At 35.4% G+C, this 18502-nt stretch overlaps 1 protein-coding gene across 4 annotated transcripts in view; it reads left to right on the top strand.

Annotated features, from left to right (window-relative positions):
- CCDC92 (coiled-coil domain containing 92) overlaps positions 1-18502 on the top strand; it is a 161311-nt gene that overhangs the window by 59706 nt on the left and 83103 nt on the right. For 3 of the 4 annotated variants that reach the window (XM_053701823.1, XM_053701820.1, XM_053701821.1), the window contains exon 1: positions 17884-18114. The exons of the other annotated variant lie outside the window; for it this stretch is intronic. The gene's annotated coding sequence lies outside the window, so the exon portion shown is untranslated. Of the gene's footprint in view, positions 1-17883; positions 18115-18502 lie in introns of those variants that run through there. 4 annotated transcript variants of the gene reach the window in all.

The raw sequence follows: 18502 nt of genomic DNA, 5'->3' as shown, positions 1-18502 counted from the left end.
TTAGGGGCAGCAGATTAGGGGTACATAAGTATAACGTAGGTGGCGGTCGGCAGATTAGGGGTTAAAAAAATTTAATCGAGTGGCGGCGTTGTGGGGGGACCTCGGTTTAGGGGTACATAGGTAGTTTATGGGTGTTAGTGTACTTTAGAGCACAGTAGTTAAGAGCTTTAGAAAACGGCATTAGCCCAGAAAGCTCTTAACTACTGACTTTTTTCTGCGGCTGGAGTTTTGTCGTTAGATTTCTAACGCTCACTTCAGACACGACTCTAAATACCGGAGTTAGAAAGATCCCATTGAAAAGATAGGATACGCAATTGACGTAAGGGGATCTGCGGTATGGAAAAGTCGCGGCTGAAAAGTGAGCGTTAGACTCTTTCCTGACTGACCCTAAATACCGGCGGTAGCCTAAAACCAGCGTTAGGAGCCTCTAACGCTGGTTTTCACGGCTACCGCCAAACTCTAAATCTAGGCCATTGATTTTTCCCCACCTCCTCATATATGATAAACTACCTAAAATCAGCAACATTGAGGTACTTTATACAAGTCACAGTTACAGAGTTCTGTTTTTAACTATTTTTCTAGCACACTAGATACAACTTCTATTTCTGCTGCCTTTTTTAATTACATATTAAGTGGAAAAATATATATTTTATGTGTAGAAAGAGCATTCTTTTCCCTATTCTCTCAATAAGGTTTTTTCCTTGACTAAAATTGTTATTGTTTAAAAAGATAGATAATGCCTTTACTACCCATTCCCCAGCTTTGCACAACCAACATTGTTATATTAATATAATTTAAACCTCTAAATGTCTGCCTGTTTCTAAGTCACTATAGACAGCCTCTTAACGACATGTTTTTTTATTAGCTTTTCACAACAAGAGACTGCTAGTTCATGTGGCCATATATATAACATTGCTCTCATGGTTGTGGGTTCTGCACAACACAGCTAAAGTGCAATTCAATAGATAATAAATAAATAAATAAATAGCCATGTGATCAAATCAGGCTTAGATACAAAGTAATCACAGAAGTTAAAATTATATTAATATAACCATGTTGGCTGTGCAAAACTGGGGAATGGGTAATAAAGGGATTATATTTATTTTTAAACAATAATCATATTTAAATTAACTGTCCCTTTAAGTAGGTGAGACTGTGACAGAGGAGGAGTTGCAGGCCCAAAGGCAACCATTCAACTCTTCATTGGATTTAATTTGCTTTCATTAACCAAAGTGTATAGATTATATACATATAAATACAGAGTGTGTGTGTGTATAAAACAATATTAATTGTTTTGGGGGTGGAAGTCTTGGTGAGTTCCCACACTTTTTTTTGTAGGAATTGACCCCTGTTCAGATATTAGACAAAGGAAAAACATACTTAAGGCATATTTAATATTTATAATGAGCAAAACAATAGTCACAGTGCATGTATATAGCAAAAAAGGATTAACAAACAAAATTACACAGAGCAAACAGTTTAAAATAAAAATGAGCAAATAATGGAACAAAACCTAATACTTTATCAGTATAACCTCTGATCAAGGGCAGTATAACAGTGATTAAATGCACTGTTGTCAGCAGCATCCCATGTAACTGACAATATGATTCAATATTAAATAAATTTTTGGTTCAGGTCAGGCCTTTGGTCAAGCCCCTTAATCCAGTTAGGGCCGAAGTAATGTAGCCACCCTTTTTTTAACAGGCCATAGGCTAGCTCCCAAGCTTAGATGAAAGTATATGATACTGTATTTTTCTACGTGGGTACATTAAGTAACAGTATACTGTTAATCACTCACATCGCTGAACCATGTGGATTATTTTGATACCAAACATGTCCAGCAAAGAAAATAAATTGCCTCCGAGCAATAACAATTACTGGAGCTAAAGCACAATCCCACTCTGGAAGAATGCATCTCACAAACTCAACTTAACCTATCATTAGAAAGATACTTTTATAGTTCTATATAGATTGTTACTATGACGTTATATTTTTATGGGAATCCAGACCTAGGACCACGACATAGGGCTCACTTCCTTTGAGCTGTAATTAGGTTTGCATGAGCTCACAAACAGATAAATATGCTGTCAGAAACAATTTCGTTTATTGACTGCTTCCAATGACGCGTTATACCTCAATTTCGGCAGCTGGACTCCGGCTGCCAAAAATATTATTGTGTCCCATAGAAAGTATTAGAAGCCGTTAAGTGATAGCTTATTACAGGTTTCCAATGAAAGCGCAAACCGTTAATATACTGTCAGAGGCTGTTGATACATTGAGAAAAATACACCTAGCTCAACTAGGTGTAAAAAAGGAAAAAGGAGATTTTTAAGACCTACTTCCCATTGCAATTTTAAAACTTACAAATAATGCAAGTGTTTCATGTAAAAATAAATTTTAATATGTAATTTTTATTTTTGTCCCATGTGTAGGAATAGCTGCACTTATGTTTTATGGAAATATCAGTATGTATTTACATCTAAAAATATATGCCAGCACATATCTGTAGAAGTCAAACTAGACCTATGCCTAGGGCAGCAATACATATTACATATATTAATATAGTGGAAACCATAATTATAATAAAAAATAGTATTTGCTTATAGTTAAAAAATATGTATTATAAATAAGTGTATCTTTGTTTTTTATTCACTTTAGAGGTGATCACAGGTAAGGAGCACAGATGTTAAATGTAAATATTATAGTGTAAGGTCGGGTTACCATAGCAACTAACTTGATTTTCAAGAATTCCAATGTCGGATATAAGCGTTAACACAACCTTAACTTATAGCTACACGAAAAGAGTGACTGCACGCAATGCCCAAAATATTTCAATGAAAACCTAGTACTAAAATGGAGCTGTAAATTACTTTTAGCTGTCGGGAACTTCGGTAGCTTACGGCTCCCTTTTTAACAACTCAATGGAAGCGAGCCATCAGTCTTTTCTTTCATTTTACAGATAGGAATATTCAATAGTGCTTTATATTATAGCTTTTTACAGTTACTAACTCGCATCCTTCACAAGAGACTTTTATTTCAACCCCAGCTAACTCTAAAGTTCCAGAACATTCCAGAAGGCAATATAGCATTGATGTTTGCACTGCTGTATATATGAATATATTAGAGCAAACTCTTTAATTTTGCTCCACTCCCTTTCCCCATCATTTCTTAGTCTTTCTCTTTTTATTTTCTCTCCTCCTAATGTTGTGGTTTTATATTGCTTTTTTTACACCCCTGCTATTATGGTATTCTACCCAGCATTCCATTTGTGGTTTATCATAATAAGGTTTATCTTGCCTTCAGTCTTTGAAATAAAAGAAATCCTGGAAATTATCTTGAGAAAATAGAGTGCATATATTGGACTTTCTCTCAAACCAGCAAACAAGCGGCCAGATTACGAGTTTTGCGTTAGAGGCTATGCGGTGCTAACGAGCTGTTTGCTCTCACCGCTCACTTACCTGCAGCGCTGGTATTATAGGTTTTTACAAACCCAGCGTTAAAAGGCAAGAAGTGAGAGTTGAGCAAAATTGTGCTCCTTACCGCACTCCAATACCAGCGCTGCTTAAGTCAGTGGTCAACTGGTTGTACGTGCTTGTGCACGATTTCCCCATAGGAATCAACGGGGAGAGCTGGCTGAGAAAAAGTCTAACACCTGCAAAAAAGCAGCGTAAAACTCAGTAACGCAGCCCCATTGATTCCTATGGGGAAAGAATTTATGTTTACACCTAACACCCTAACATGAACCCCGAGTCTAAACACCCCTAATCTTACACTTATTAACCCCTAATCTGCCGCCCCCGACATCGCCGACACCTACATTATACTTATTAACCCCTAATCTGCCGCTCCGGACACCGTCGCCATCTACATTATATGTATTAACCCCTAAACTGCTGCCCCCAACATCGCCGACACCTACATTATATTTATTAACCCTAATCTGCCACCCCCAATGTCGCCGCAACCTACCTACACTTATTAACCCCTAATCTGCCATCCCTAACATCGCCGCCACCTACCTACATTTATTAACCCCTAATCTGCCGCCCCTTACGTCGCGGCCACAATGTCGCGGCCACTATACTAAATGTATTAACCCCTAAACCTAAGTCTAAACCTAACCCTAACACCCCCTAACTTAAATATAATTACAATAAATCTAAATAAAAATTAATATTATTACCTAAATAATTCCTATTTAAAACTAAATACTTACCTATAAAATAAACCCCAAGCTAGCTACAATATAACTAATAGTTACATTGTAGCTATCTTAGGGTTTATTTTTATTTTACAGGCAAGTTTGTATTTATTTTAACTAGGTACAATAGTTATTAAATAGTTATTAACTATTTAATAACTACCTAGCTAAAATAAATACAAAAGTACCTGTAAAATAAAACCTAACCTAAGTTACAATAACACCTAACACTACACTATAATTAAATAAATTTACTAAATTGTGGGAGCGGTACACTAGTGGTTGGCCATACAACCCTCTCAGTCAAGTAAGCAGTTGAGCAGCCATGCAGAATGTTTAGAACACTTGTTTGGAATAAAAAATATATTATTGGGGCGTGGCTTGGAGGCTAGGGTTAGTGCGGCTACTGGTCAATTTATCATAACCATGCATCCTGATTTGACCATGGAGAACTACCGATTATCAATATATGAGCTCTTTAAGAAGGTTGAGCTATAGATGCGTAGCAATTATGATGATTTTATGGATACAATGAGAGATCCTTGCGGTCAGGGAGGATCGGAGGATCACCGGCAGTATGCAACTCCCCAAACTGAAGTAAATAGTCCTTACCTCACAGTAGACAAATACCAGAGCCATCTTATATAGCCTAGAAAGAGCGACACAGAATTTAGCTTTACCCCAACTACGTGGGAACCGGAGATACACCAAAACAAAGCCAAAGAAGATACCATTGCGTAGCAGACAAACCCGCACACTGGAACTTTCTTTGCTGAAAGTCGGATTGGTGCGGCCGGCCTCCCGACATGCGTCAATGATGGTACAAATGTAAGGTGTGAAGATAACCAGCCCCTAGCTGCAAAGCATGAATGTGGAGGCTCCCAACAACCTATCAGGTCTCAACGATCTTTGCAACCCGAGGCATATACCTATTTGGGACCATCCACTAAGGTGGACACCAGCCGTTTAAATCCACCAACACAACGGTGGGCCTTACCTCACTGGACTCTGAATTTACCCCATAAGGACGGTCTGTGCCTTCTGGCCTCTGAAAAAACAGGTGTCGGTTAAGCTGATAGATTGCTGAAGAATTGGGACTCTATCTTGCTATATTTTTGAAGATCACTTACGGAATAGCTGAGTTACCCTATCTGTTAGTCATTGTTATATTCCTGTTAGTGCAGATCTTTACCTTATTACAGATTTATTGCAGCAAGATTCAGCTTTACTTTTGGTGATAGTTGGTGAAGTTTAATATCCTGCTGCTTACTTTACTGTTAGCAAGATACAGAGCTACTAATGTTGACTGTATGCCTGATGTATAAGATATGCAGAGCTTACTTGGTAGAAGAGAAATGTCATAAACATATGTTTATTATTACCATCTTAGAATGTTATGGTCACGCTATCTAGATGTAAGTAGAGTTACAGCTGCATGCTCATACTCTCACCCACTGATATCAACCACTAGTGAATGCTAGAAATGTTCAGCTGTACAGCTTAGACTATGTGAATAGATCACATCATATGAGCTCTATGAAGATACACTTGTTATGTTCTACTAACTTACTGTAATAAATATCCCTCATTTGCTCTTTATTGCTCTGAGTCACCCTATGTTAGAGTCAATTTTATACTTCTACTAGTGCATATTCTTACCTTATGGCAGATGCTATTGTTAGCAAAACTCAGTTTTACTTTTGTTAATATTGTGTGAAGATTAATCTCCTACTGCTTACTTTACTGTTAACAAGATACAACGTTACTAATGTTGACTTTATGCATGATGTGGGATACGGAGCTTACATGGTAAAAGAGAACTATCATAAGCATGTGTTCATTATCACATATGAATTTTAGATCACGCTAGCTAGATATCTGTAGAGTTATAGCTGCACACTCATACTCTTACCCACTAATACCAACTACTAGTAAATACTAGGAGTGTAAAGTGTGACAGCTTAGGTTATGTGAATAGATCACACCATATGAGCTATATGAAGTTTCACTTGATATGTTCTACTTGCTCTTTTCTGTTCCAGCATCTCAATATGGCCAATATTTTAAAACCCAACTACTCAAAGTATATTTAGGATTATCTGCACTATATTTGTTGATACGTTGTGCACCTGCTGCATCCTACAGTTTCAACTGCTTCAGGCAATCTCTCCACAGTAGTAAAGTGTTTTCACACTTTTACCCCTTGAACTGAATATTTTAAATATGTGAGTCTCATAATAGCCCAAGCCCCAAGAGCACTCTATGGAGATAGTTAGTTATACATAGAGGAATCTATAGATACCCTTGCATATAATTTTGACTTCACTCAACAGTTCTGGTGCCTGTGGAGGGGTTGCCTTAGGTTATTATGCTCCTATACAACTTACATGCACTTGTTTACACTTTAAGCTCATGGTAAGCCTTCCATAATATATAGACGTTCTCCATAGAATTTATCCTTTTTTATAAGGTTGTGTGATTGGACCAATTAGTTTATAATATCTCAAGCGGTGCTTACCCACTGAAAAACTAATTGTAATCTATTATGAATTCATATTTTGCTATTTGTCCTACCATTATATCTCATATTTATTATGTGTCATTAGACCCAATAGGGTCATTAGTACGACTAACATATCTCACCGGTTTTTCCTATATCAAAGAGCCCACAACAGGCCAGCAAATTAGTCGTTTATGGAAGCTTCTAAAAGTATAAAATGGAGGTTTCAAAAGTTCATAGTTTACCAATTATTTTGTTTGTTACTTATTTTATCACAATGTAAAATCTATGCCATGTAATATCTTGCCATTTGTCGCAGGGCATCCATTGTATGTTTTATTTTAGTTCAAAACCTCAATAAAAGATTATTTGAATGAAAAAAATATATTATTAAACAAATGTTTAGCAACAACTGTAATAGAGGTTGGAAGAACTTGGATATCTTCTTCAAAGTTACATTAAAGGATCAGTCAACACAGTAGATTTGCATAATCAACAAATGCAAGATAACAAGACAATGCAATAGCACTTAGTCTGAACGTCAAATGAATAGTAGATTTTTTCTGACAATTTTAAAAGTTATGTCTATTTCCACTCCCCCTGTACCATGTGACAGCGATCAGCCAATCACAAATGCATACACGTACCATGTGACAGCCATCAGCCAATCACAAATGCATATACGCATATTTTGTGAATTCTTGCACATGCTCAGTAGGAGCTAGTGACTCAAAAAGTTTAAAAATAAAAAGATTGTGCACTTTTTTTAATGGAAGTACATTGGAAAGTTGTTTAAAATTGCATGCTCTATCTGAATAATAAAAGTTTAATTTTGAGTGTCCCTTTAAGCAATTCTTAAGAAGCATTAATCACTTAAAGGCACATCTAACTTTTTATACGTATATTAAATAATGACAGATTTTTAAAAGAACTGGATACAACATAAATGTTTTAAAAAACATTTTAAAGGGACATTGTACACTAGATTTTTTTTTTGCATAAATGTTTTGTAGATTATTCCTTTATATAGCCCATCTAGGAGTGTTTTTGTAACAATTATTATTTTTGCTTATTTTTAATAACATTGTGCTGATTTTCAGACTTCTAACCAAGCCCCAACGTTTTATATGCATACTGATGTCTACAGACTCTTGTTACTGGATTTTTATATCAGTATCTGTGCATATTATTCTTTATAGTAGTGTCTATTACATGCAGTTAAATGAAAATTGATGTATACTGTCCCTTTAACTGTCATATCGTTAATAATGGTTGCATTGGTTTACAGAACAGGGAAATAATACTTTAAAAGCCTCTTGTTTTTAGCTTTCTGGAGTATTGAATATGCACTTCAATTTCTCATGGGTATTGGAAAAAAAACAGAATTTTTTAGAGCTACATTACAGGAACAGGAACAAAATAAATAATAAATGTACATAGCCTTGTATTTTACTAAGCATACTTAAACATTATAAGTAGACATCAGTTTGCGTTTCACGTCCATTTAATCCCTACCAAAGCAAATTAACCAGATTCTTTGCAAAATCTGCCTCATGATAGTGTATTAAACTATCTTTCTCTACAGAATTATTTGAACCCACAATTATATCTGATGCTTTTGCAGCTTACTGTTCTAGGTATACATAATATCTCCAGGAAGCCTGTACTTTATGCAGAAAGAACTCTCAAGAGATACTGATTTGCCTTTCTGAGCAAGAGGGTTGATGACAATTGCCATTAAAGATATATACTGAACCTTTACCCTATAAAAATTGTTTAGTTCTTCACATTGTATGCTCAGAGTTATTTTCAACCAGTTTCTCTAATCAATAAAGATTTAAACGCTGCATTCAACAAGAAATGTTAATTTTTGTCTCACCAGTCTCGCAATGTTCACATCAAGGGAAACGTTAAAGAAAAAGTGTCCTTTCCCTTGCCGTACAGACAATTGGCAATGTTGTTTTTATAGGAAAGTATAGGTCTCGCTAGCTTAGAACATTCTGAAATCTTCGGTGTGAAGGGGACGTATTTTCCTTAAAATTGCTCATCTCGCCAATAAAAGAGTGGCGAGACATGTATGGTGAAAATGTTCACCTTAGCTTGCATGTATTGTATAGAACATTAGATATATCTGTGAAGTTTCATTATTGTTATACAAGTTACTCCCATGGAACACCAATGGGAAGTCTATATCTTTGCTATGAAGTGCAATGTCTATTGTAAAAACAAAATACAACAAATAACACAATAATAATAAATGTATTTAAGCTTGGGCATTATGGGTATACTGTGCATAAGTAGTATACGGTGTGTTATTTATATGCATTTTACTATAAAAAAAAATATTATTTCATTTAACTAACTACAAAAAATAGATTTATTATTCATTTACAAGTTTAAATATTATTTTGGAACTAAAGAGTTTAAGTTCAAACTTGTAAATTGCTTTTGCACTGTCCAAAGGGAATTGTTTATACTAACCTATTTCATATAAAAAAATAAATAAAGAAGCAATGTATCATACAATATAAAATCTGCTGCTGGTATAGCAAGCCATTGGAAACACATTAAGGGGAAAACAGTTTTACAGTACGCATCCCTTTAAATTTTCTCAATGAGATTATAGGGAGCATGTCCAACACAATACTGTAAAATCATTTTCTTCCAGATTAGGTTAGATTTAGCTGTAATGGAAAGGCTCATGCTCCTAATAACATTTGTATAATGTTGAATTTGTTGGAGAAATGGGTGTGCATAGTGCCTGGCCCTTCTTTCTTGATAAAGCAAAACTACAAATACTGGGGCTTCATACATCAGTGACCTAGTTTGGATTCTGATGATAATTTATACTGATTTGTGCATTATATGACAAAGCAGGGGTTGACAAATGATTGTAGAACCACCACTGATTTGCTAATTTAAGGGACCCAAAACCCTTTTTATATATTATTATTCAGATAGAGCATGCAATTTAAACAACTTTCCAGTTACCTTCTGTTATCTAATGTGTTTCGTTTTCTTTGTATCCTTTGTTGGAAAGCATACATAGGTAGGCTCAGGTTTTTGTTACAACACACGAACAAAGGCACCACAAGGGCTATTTCCCTGTTATTGTATAATTCTAAACTTAATGTTTGTTAGTTTATGAAGTTTATATTATGTAGGGAATGGTGCTAAATGCATAAAAATAAATATTCCAAAAAGACAAAGAAGGCTCAGGACCTGCTAATTGGTGGCTGGACATGTATGCCTTATGTTATCGGCTCACCCATGTGCATTGCTATTTCTTCAATAAAGATTGCCAAGAGAATGAAGCAAAATAGATAAAAGTTAAAGGGACAAAACACACCTTGAGATCTTTATATAAAATGCGTAGTTATGTATAACGAAACAATTTTGCAATATATTGACAGTATTTATTTTGCACCTTTTTCATGTAATTTAGCTCTAATAATTGAGCAATTTCTAATTCTCAGAACATGAAAAGTACCCTGCTGACTTCTCAAAGCTAATTCCGTTATATCACTGTGCCTAATTGGTTTTATCAAATAACAACTGCAAAACAGAGTATTTTCTACTAACTTTATGACCGTGGCTAGTGTTGTCTGTAGACTAAAGACTGGGTTGGCTCCTTCAAATAAGATAAATGGTGAGTAGAGATAGCTATTGAAAAATAAGTGCAGTAAAAAAGATATTTGTTTGTTTTAAAAACTTTAAGACTTGGCTTGGCTGATATGTTATTCTACAGAAACATGACTGAAATGTCTTGTAATTACACAGTGCTTACTGTCCCTTTAATTGGAATAGTTTTTTAAAACGATATTCTCTATCTAAATCATGAAAGTAAAATGTTGGATTTTGTGTCCCTTTTAATAACTTACACAGACTATGTTGATTTTAACCTTTGACCTTCATTGAGCTACTTGTCCGTATCCCAGTTCACAGATCCCTTCCTTGGCTAACAAAATATCTATTGTTTGAAATCAGCAGAAAAGATAACCCTTTAAAGATACTGTAGATATGTGACAAGGTTAGACTTGTAAAGCCTGTCATTTGCTCATTCAGTTTTCAGGAACGGGAAATTCACAAAATTCTGATTTAAAGGGACATGAAACCTAAAAATGTTCTTTCATGATTTAGGTAGAACATACAATTTTAAACAATTTTCCAGTTTACTTCTATTGTCAAATTTGTTTCATTCTCTTGGTATCATTTGTTGAAAGAGCAGCAATGCACAACTGGTTTCTAACTGAACACATGGGTGAGCCATTAACAGTCATTATTATATATGCAGCCACCAATTAGCAGCTAAAACCTAGGTTCTTTGCTGCTCATGCGCTTACCTAGATAAACCTTTCAGCAAAGGATAACAATTGAATGAAGCAAATTATATAATAGAATTAAATTGGAAAGCTGTTTAAAATTGTATGCTCTGTCTAAATCATGAATGTCTAATTATGACTTTACTGACCTTTTAAATTACAGAAAAAAGGGGGAAAATAAATAATCAAAATTTATAAGATTATGTGAATAAAACTGAAATAATAAATACCTACCAAAAAAAAAAACTACAGCTTTTGCAAATTATAAATTATTTATAATCCTCTACAAAAAACTGTTTATGTAAATTGTTGAAATCATGTATTACATATATTCCAAGAGAGTTAACTATGCTGATGATTTACTGAGTAAATAACGCTATCTAATATTTGCACATAAAAAGCATCAAAAGAATTAATTTGTATTCATGCTGAACACATTGAGAATGAATGTGTTTAACTGCTCCACCTTTGGTTTGCTAAATGTTTCCATAACCTGCAAGTTAAATATATAAGCATAAAAAATGTGTATATCATTACTAAAGATGTTCTGCAATAATTATACAAAACTTCATTAGTTGCTCAAGACTTTTGATAAAATAAAATTAAATAGAAATATGAACAATAGTTAAAGGGACAGCAATGACAAAATGAAACATTTATGATTCAGATCAGCTTGCAATTTTGAACAACTTTCCATTTTACTTATACTATTCAAGTTGTCTTTGTTCTTTAGGTACCCTTTGTTGAAGAGTAAACACAGTTATGCTGATAGGATCTTAAAGGGAAATTATACACTATATTTTTCTTTGCATAAATGTTTTGTAGATAATCCATTTAGATAGCCTATAGGTTTGTTTGTTTTTTAAATGTATAGTTTTGCTTATTTTTAAATAACATTGCTCTGATTTTCAGACTCCTAACCAAGCCCCAAAGTTTTAGAAGTATACTGATGTATACCTACTCCAGTTTGCTCCTGTTTGTGTAAAGTATATTTTCATATGCAGAGGAAGGGGAGGGGGTGGTGTGAGCTATTTCCAAATTTTAGTGGGTGTTCCAGATAACCTTTTCAACAGAGCTAAACTGGGAGCTTCTAAGTAAGCTTTTAAATGGTTTTATATTAGATTTTTATCTAAGTATCTGTGCATATTATTCTTTAAAATAATGTCTATTACATGCAGTTATATGAAAATAGGTGTATACTGTTCCTTTAAGGGGCATAAAACAGTCTCTTTCATTGTTGTAATGAAAAAGCACCAAGCAGTGGGTTATACTCAGAATACATTTTTGCAGTATGTATTATTCATCATTAAAAGGATTTTTCCTTTTATTTATTTTTTAACTTCATTTGTGAAGGGTCCATTACTTCCTGTCACTGCCCCACAAGTGGGCTGTGGTCTCTACAGGAAAGCAAAGGAGCATTCTTTCCTTTGAAGCGTTGCTAGGAGACACCTGTAATAGTTGCTGTTAGTTTATTGCCCATGCTCAGTAGAGGACTTTTTTTGGGGGGAATAATGGACCAGTAAACACAAATTATAAACTACATTATGTCGAACCTTCATTTTGTCTAATGAGTACACTGTTTTATTAGCACTGCGGAATCTGTTGGCGCTTTATAAATAAAGAATAATAGTAATATGTTTATTCATTTCACTTATTTCCCTGTTCCCCAGAACAAAAGAATCCATGCTAACCAATCACAAACTAATATTTAAATATAGCACAAACTCTGCACATGTGCAGTTGAGAGAGACCGGGGAAGCCTGCCCTTATCTCTTCCCTTAAGGTGGTTTAGCACTGATTCAACTTAGTTACTACAGATTTCGGCTAGTGAAGGGGCATGGTCTGACGTGTTTTGCTATGTGATTAGTCGTCAAATGCGTCAGGCCATGCCCCATCACTAGCCGAAATCTGACAGAAGTGCTACAGTACTATTTTTAACGTCTTTTGGAGCATTGTTTGCTAATAATTTTTAAGCCATATGTATTAACGTTACTTTTTATATGTGATTGTCAGTATATGCTCTGACTTTTATGTTTTATGTTTCACGTGGACTCATAAGAGATTTCAATTAAATAAAGCACGCTTTTGTTTCAAACTGGTGTGCAGGCACATATTCCCCTTTTCCCCTTAAGGGTCGTCATAACCCCATTCCACACAGATTGTTCATCCCCCTTTTGAAGTGGTTCATCTTCTGCTGGCGAGGTGAGGACTATCTATACCTAAATATATATATATATATACATAATTATATATAGGTATAGATATATACATATATATATAGGAATATCTATTTAAAAATACATATAACATATTCTGCTATGTGAGGAACATTGGAATATGAAATATTTACTGTAAATACACAGTATAACACTTTATTAAATATGAATATTGCATAAATATGATTTTAAATGTTTTCATCTACTTGTCTGTAAATGGCACTTATATATATATATATATATATATATGTGTGTGTGTGTGTGTACAGTATAAATTTATGTATACATATGTGTTTATATGTGTTCATATGTCTGTAAATACATATATACACATATAAATATATAAATACATATGTACATACCAGTGGCGTATTTAGGTTTGGTGCTGCCCTAGGCACTCAAAATTCTGCTCCCCCCCAAAAAAAATGTAGGCCTTTTTTCCCCTTAATATTTTTTTGGGTCAGTGTGTAAGATGATTTCGTTTTTTTTCATAACAATTCAAAAGAAAATGGGCTAGCAAAACACACAGGTGGGTTGAATTGCATGCATCTCATACCATTTTCTCCCTGAGAGAAGGGAGAGAAAAGAAGGGGAGGGGAGAAAAGGGAGGGAAATTACAGAAGGAAGAGAGAGAGAGAGAGAGAGAGAGAGAGAGAGAGGGGGGGGGAGAGAGAGAGAGGGGAGAAAAGGGGAAGGGAAAGAAAGGAGTGAAAGAAGGGAGCAAGGGAGGGAGTTGAGAGAAAGAAGGGAGGGAAAGAAGGGAAAGAAGGGAGGGAGGGAAAGAAATAAGGGAGGGAGTTGAGGGAGTTAGTGACTTGAGGGAGGGAGTGAGTTGAGGGAGGGAGTGAGTTGAGGGAGGAAGGGAGTTGAGGGAGGAAGGAAGAGAGAAAGGCAAAGAAGGGAGAGAGGAAGGGAGGGAAAGAAGAATACACTTTGAAACAATCACTGCCCTTCACATGCAACAACATATAGTAATTACCATCATTCAAGTAATGAAACTTTTTTAAGTGTCCGTTTACTATTTACTCAATGGGTTCATGAATGCAGAGAAAGCTAGCTATTAGTAGCTAATATACATTAGTGCTGAGAGTTTATGATTAGACATCAAAAGCTGATCTAAGCAGTGCATAGACGCATCCAGTCTGTTAGTTACTAAGACCTGCAATAAGCACTGCGCACGCAGACCCACCACAGCTGACAAGGGGAGGCAGCATATCGGCACAAGGTCTTCTCCTCCAGCCTCACCTTGTAAGCATATCCCCGGGCAAGTTTCTCATCAAGAACGCTTACACTGCAAAAATGCCGGCGGCTCTAAATGAAGCAACGGTTTAAAGGAGCACTGCCTGAGCGACCTTAATCAGTGCACATGCCTTGTCTTCTCTGTAAAAGTCTGCACTTCCCTCACTGTACTGTGTGCTGGCTTTTAGAGAGAGGATAGGGCAGATGTGCAGCCCCCCCCAAAATCTGTCACTAAGGCACCGGCCTTGTTGGCCTAGGCTATAATACGCCCCTGGTACACACACACACACACACACACATATATATATATATATATATATATATATATATATATATATATATATATATAAAAGAAATAGCAAGTTTTCCAGCACTCAAACCTTGGGTGATTCTCAAACGCCTGAGTGCAGTCCTTAAAGGAAGATATAGAAAAAATAGAGTAGAATGAAGTACACTCTCAGGATTTGTTTGAATTTGCAAATCAAAGTAGTTTATTCATAGTATCAACAATTCTTCATAGTCGACGTTTCGGCTTTCACAGAAGCCTTCCTCAAGACAGATAATATCTTATGTCGGCATACAGCCGTGCTCACCAACCAATAGATTCATTCTACTCTATTTTATATATATATATACACATATTTAGACATGTATATGTATGCATCTCTATGTTAAAGCCCTTTGCAGACCTTTTTTTCTAACACCTGAGACCTCATATCTTTGAGCCCTTATAACTTATAATAACTTATAGTGTTATTATGAGCGTAATTGTACTTTTACATGTATTTTTTATGTGTTTTGTGACACTTTTTTGTTTCACAAAACAGTCAACCAGAGTTCTGAGGATGTGCTATCCCGAAGAACATTAACTTCAATTGCGCTCCAGCTTATTACATTTGCTTTCAAATTGTAATAAGAGCACTACATCCAACATGTGCAAACAGACATGAACCCCTTTTCGCTCGCACGTAAACTGGCCCTTAATGTTTTAGAAAAGAATGGGGCATAGTAGTTAGAAATTAAAGTGTTCTAAAGCATTCTTGTAATAAGGACATTTCTGTTGTGTTACTATAGAATAACAAGTCAATCAAGTTTAAAGGTTCTTAAAACAAATTAACATTTTGTTTGCTGCAGCTCCACTCACCTTTTGCTTTATTTGGTGCAGCCAATCCAGGCTTGAGCCTGCAGACAACAAGGCTAGACACAGTGATAAAATGACTTGCTTTGCAGATGTTATCAGATAAAGCTAATTAGGGAAAGATATCTAGCGGAGTAAGCCCTGGGCCAGCAGAGTGCATTTCAAGTTCTGGGATTGTAAAAAAAAAAATCAAAACATAATTTTCTAAGATAAGTTACATGAAAAACTATGTTTTTGTTTCTATGAAGTACTTTAACCTCATTAGCACACTCTTTTATTTCTTGTTTTATATCTGTCTAATGGTTTTCAGCGGAAGAGCTAAATAAGGGGCAAACCTAGGTTTCAACATGGTGGTGCACATTACTTTATAGAAACACAGCGAAACTGAAACATTGTCATTGTTAAATTCATTGTTAAATTGGATGAAATGAAGACAAAATAAATAATGAAAGTATCCTGTAAAAAGATATTTTACTATACATAATTAAAAGGACAGTAAAGTAAAATTATCCAAATAGACCCATGCATAAATCCTATGAGCCTAAACATGTTTATAAATAAACGAAGAATACCAAAAAACAAAGAAAATATAATTGAAGTAAATTTGAAAGTTTATTAAAATTGTATGCGCTGTTTGAATCATGAAACTTTAATTTTGAATTTACTGCCACTAACAATCTCAAACTGTATAATGGCAATTGCCTACATTCTCTCAGAGAAGTATCTGGTGGTGGTATCACGCCATATCTTGCCAATTTCTGTGTTCTAAATATTGTACTTGTCAGTGTAGCCAATCAGGAACTGAGCCTATGCGAAATCACTTGAAAGTGATGCAGCATAACTGTAAAAAGCTGACATGAAAATATTAGTTTAACATTACCTCAAAATATTTTCAACTCACAAGAGTAAGTGTTCTGTGAACAGTTGTATTTCAGCTGTTTAGCCAATCAGCAGTTCTGAGGTCATGCTTTGCTGTGATCGGATCAGATTTTACTGAAATCTCATGAGATTTATTTGCAAACTTCCTTAAAGGGATATTCTAGTCAAAATTAAACTTTAATGATTCAGATAGAGCATGCAATTTTAAGCAAATTTCTAATTTACTCCTATTATGATTTTTTTTCTGTTCTCTTGGTATCTTTATTTTAGTGTAAGCTTAGAAGCCGGATCATTTTTGGTTCAGCACCTGTGTAGCGCTTGCTGATTGGTGGAAACATATAGACACCAATCAGAAAGTGCTACCCAGGTGCAGAACCAAAAAATGGGCCGGCTCCTATGCTTACATTTTTTATTTTTTTAATAAAGATACCAAAAGAACTAAGAAAAATTGATAATAGGAGTAAATTAGAAAGTTGCTTAAAATTGCGTGCTCTATCTGAATCATGAATGAAAGTTTAATTTTGACTAGACTATTCCTTTAAACTGAAAAAGAAAACAACATGACTGTGCCTGCACATGCCTGATGCACACTCCCTTGCCGTCCTGAGACTAGCATTCTGATTGGTTGATTAAAGTCTCTTTACAGTGGGGTGTGAACACTTAGAAAATGTTGAGATAAATATATTCCTTTTTTACATAGAGATGCATGTAACGGTGATATTTTCTAATCAGCTTTTTACAGCTCTGCTGCATCACTTTCAAGTGCTTCAACATTTGGGTATCATGTCCCTTTATAGGAGTACAGCTCAGGTGATACAATGTCTGGCTGAATGCAGGGTGACAAATTAGAGTATCTTTTTAATATATACATAACGGAAAACCGGTCAATATAATATACCAATTGTTTTAAATGTAGCTAGATCTAAAAATGTATCATAGTTGTGTAAACTGATTCATATAATTTATTTTAGCAACAATCTTAAGAAACGTATAAAAGTATCAGAAGAATACTGGTGTTTGAACCCCAAAACCATTCTCCCCCAGGAATAAAAGGGTTTATCTAGCAGGGTACGGTAATGTTCATAGTAAAATATTTAAGTAAAATATATAAATTATTTAAGTATATAGTACTAAATTAATTACTTAGGCATTATAAAACCATGATGGTCAAAACAATAAGAGAATATGATTAAAATAAAATGCTGTATGAAAATACCGAAAGTGCACATAATAATGACCATTTGTTGCGCCCCCGGTGTCTTATAATAGTACTGCATGTCATGTCCCTCTTCCTGGGTGACCCCGTTGCCATGGTGTCCGCATTACATACACCTGAGCCCTGCGCCTGCGTGTACACCGGGGAACGTCAGGTTACCGGAGCATACCGCTACCCTAGACGCTGCGGAACGGTGGGAGTTAAGTGACAGGGTGTCACTCACGGAGCGGGGAAAAGAACACAGGACTCTGTAACACCCGCAAGTCTACAGGGCGGTGCGGACTGCGGGAGGCCTCCCAGCATGCACTGCTTTATTGTGGCCAGTATCTCAGGGAGATGAAAGGGGCCAGTGACTGCCGGGAGCCGGACAGCTGAGCTGGTGTGGAACCAGCACCGATTACGGGTGTGTATGTGTCATTTAATCATAGGGGATACATTGTATACACAAAGTTATATTAATAGTCATTTCAAGCTGACCACCAATTACACTCTATTTATTATTGTGCCTGCTCTAAAGTAAATATTCTATATCAGTTGCAAATAGAGAATAGTATGCAAAATGGTAATACAATATATGAATTGCAGTATACAACTATATATATTTTACAATATTGCCACTGCAGTATCACACCAGAAGTCAAGCTCTGCATAATACAGGTGCTCACAGTGTATAGTATTAACACTGAACCCCCTGCATATGCACATGGTTGTCTGATCCTGTAGATAAACTGCAAATATCACAATGCAATTCCTTTTTATTTGATTTGGAAGTGACGTCTTCAGTGTGGCCC

Source organism: Bombina bombina, chromosome 2 (assembly GCF_027579735.1).
Source record: "Bombina bombina isolate aBomBom1 chromosome 2, aBomBom1.pri, whole genome shotgun sequence".
Classification (NCBI taxonomy): domain Eukaryota; kingdom Metazoa; phylum Chordata; class Amphibia; order Anura; family Bombinatoridae; genus Bombina; species Bombina bombina.
The sequence above is the reverse complement of the archived record's forward strand: the minus strand, read 5'-3'. Positions and strand labels throughout refer to the sequence as shown.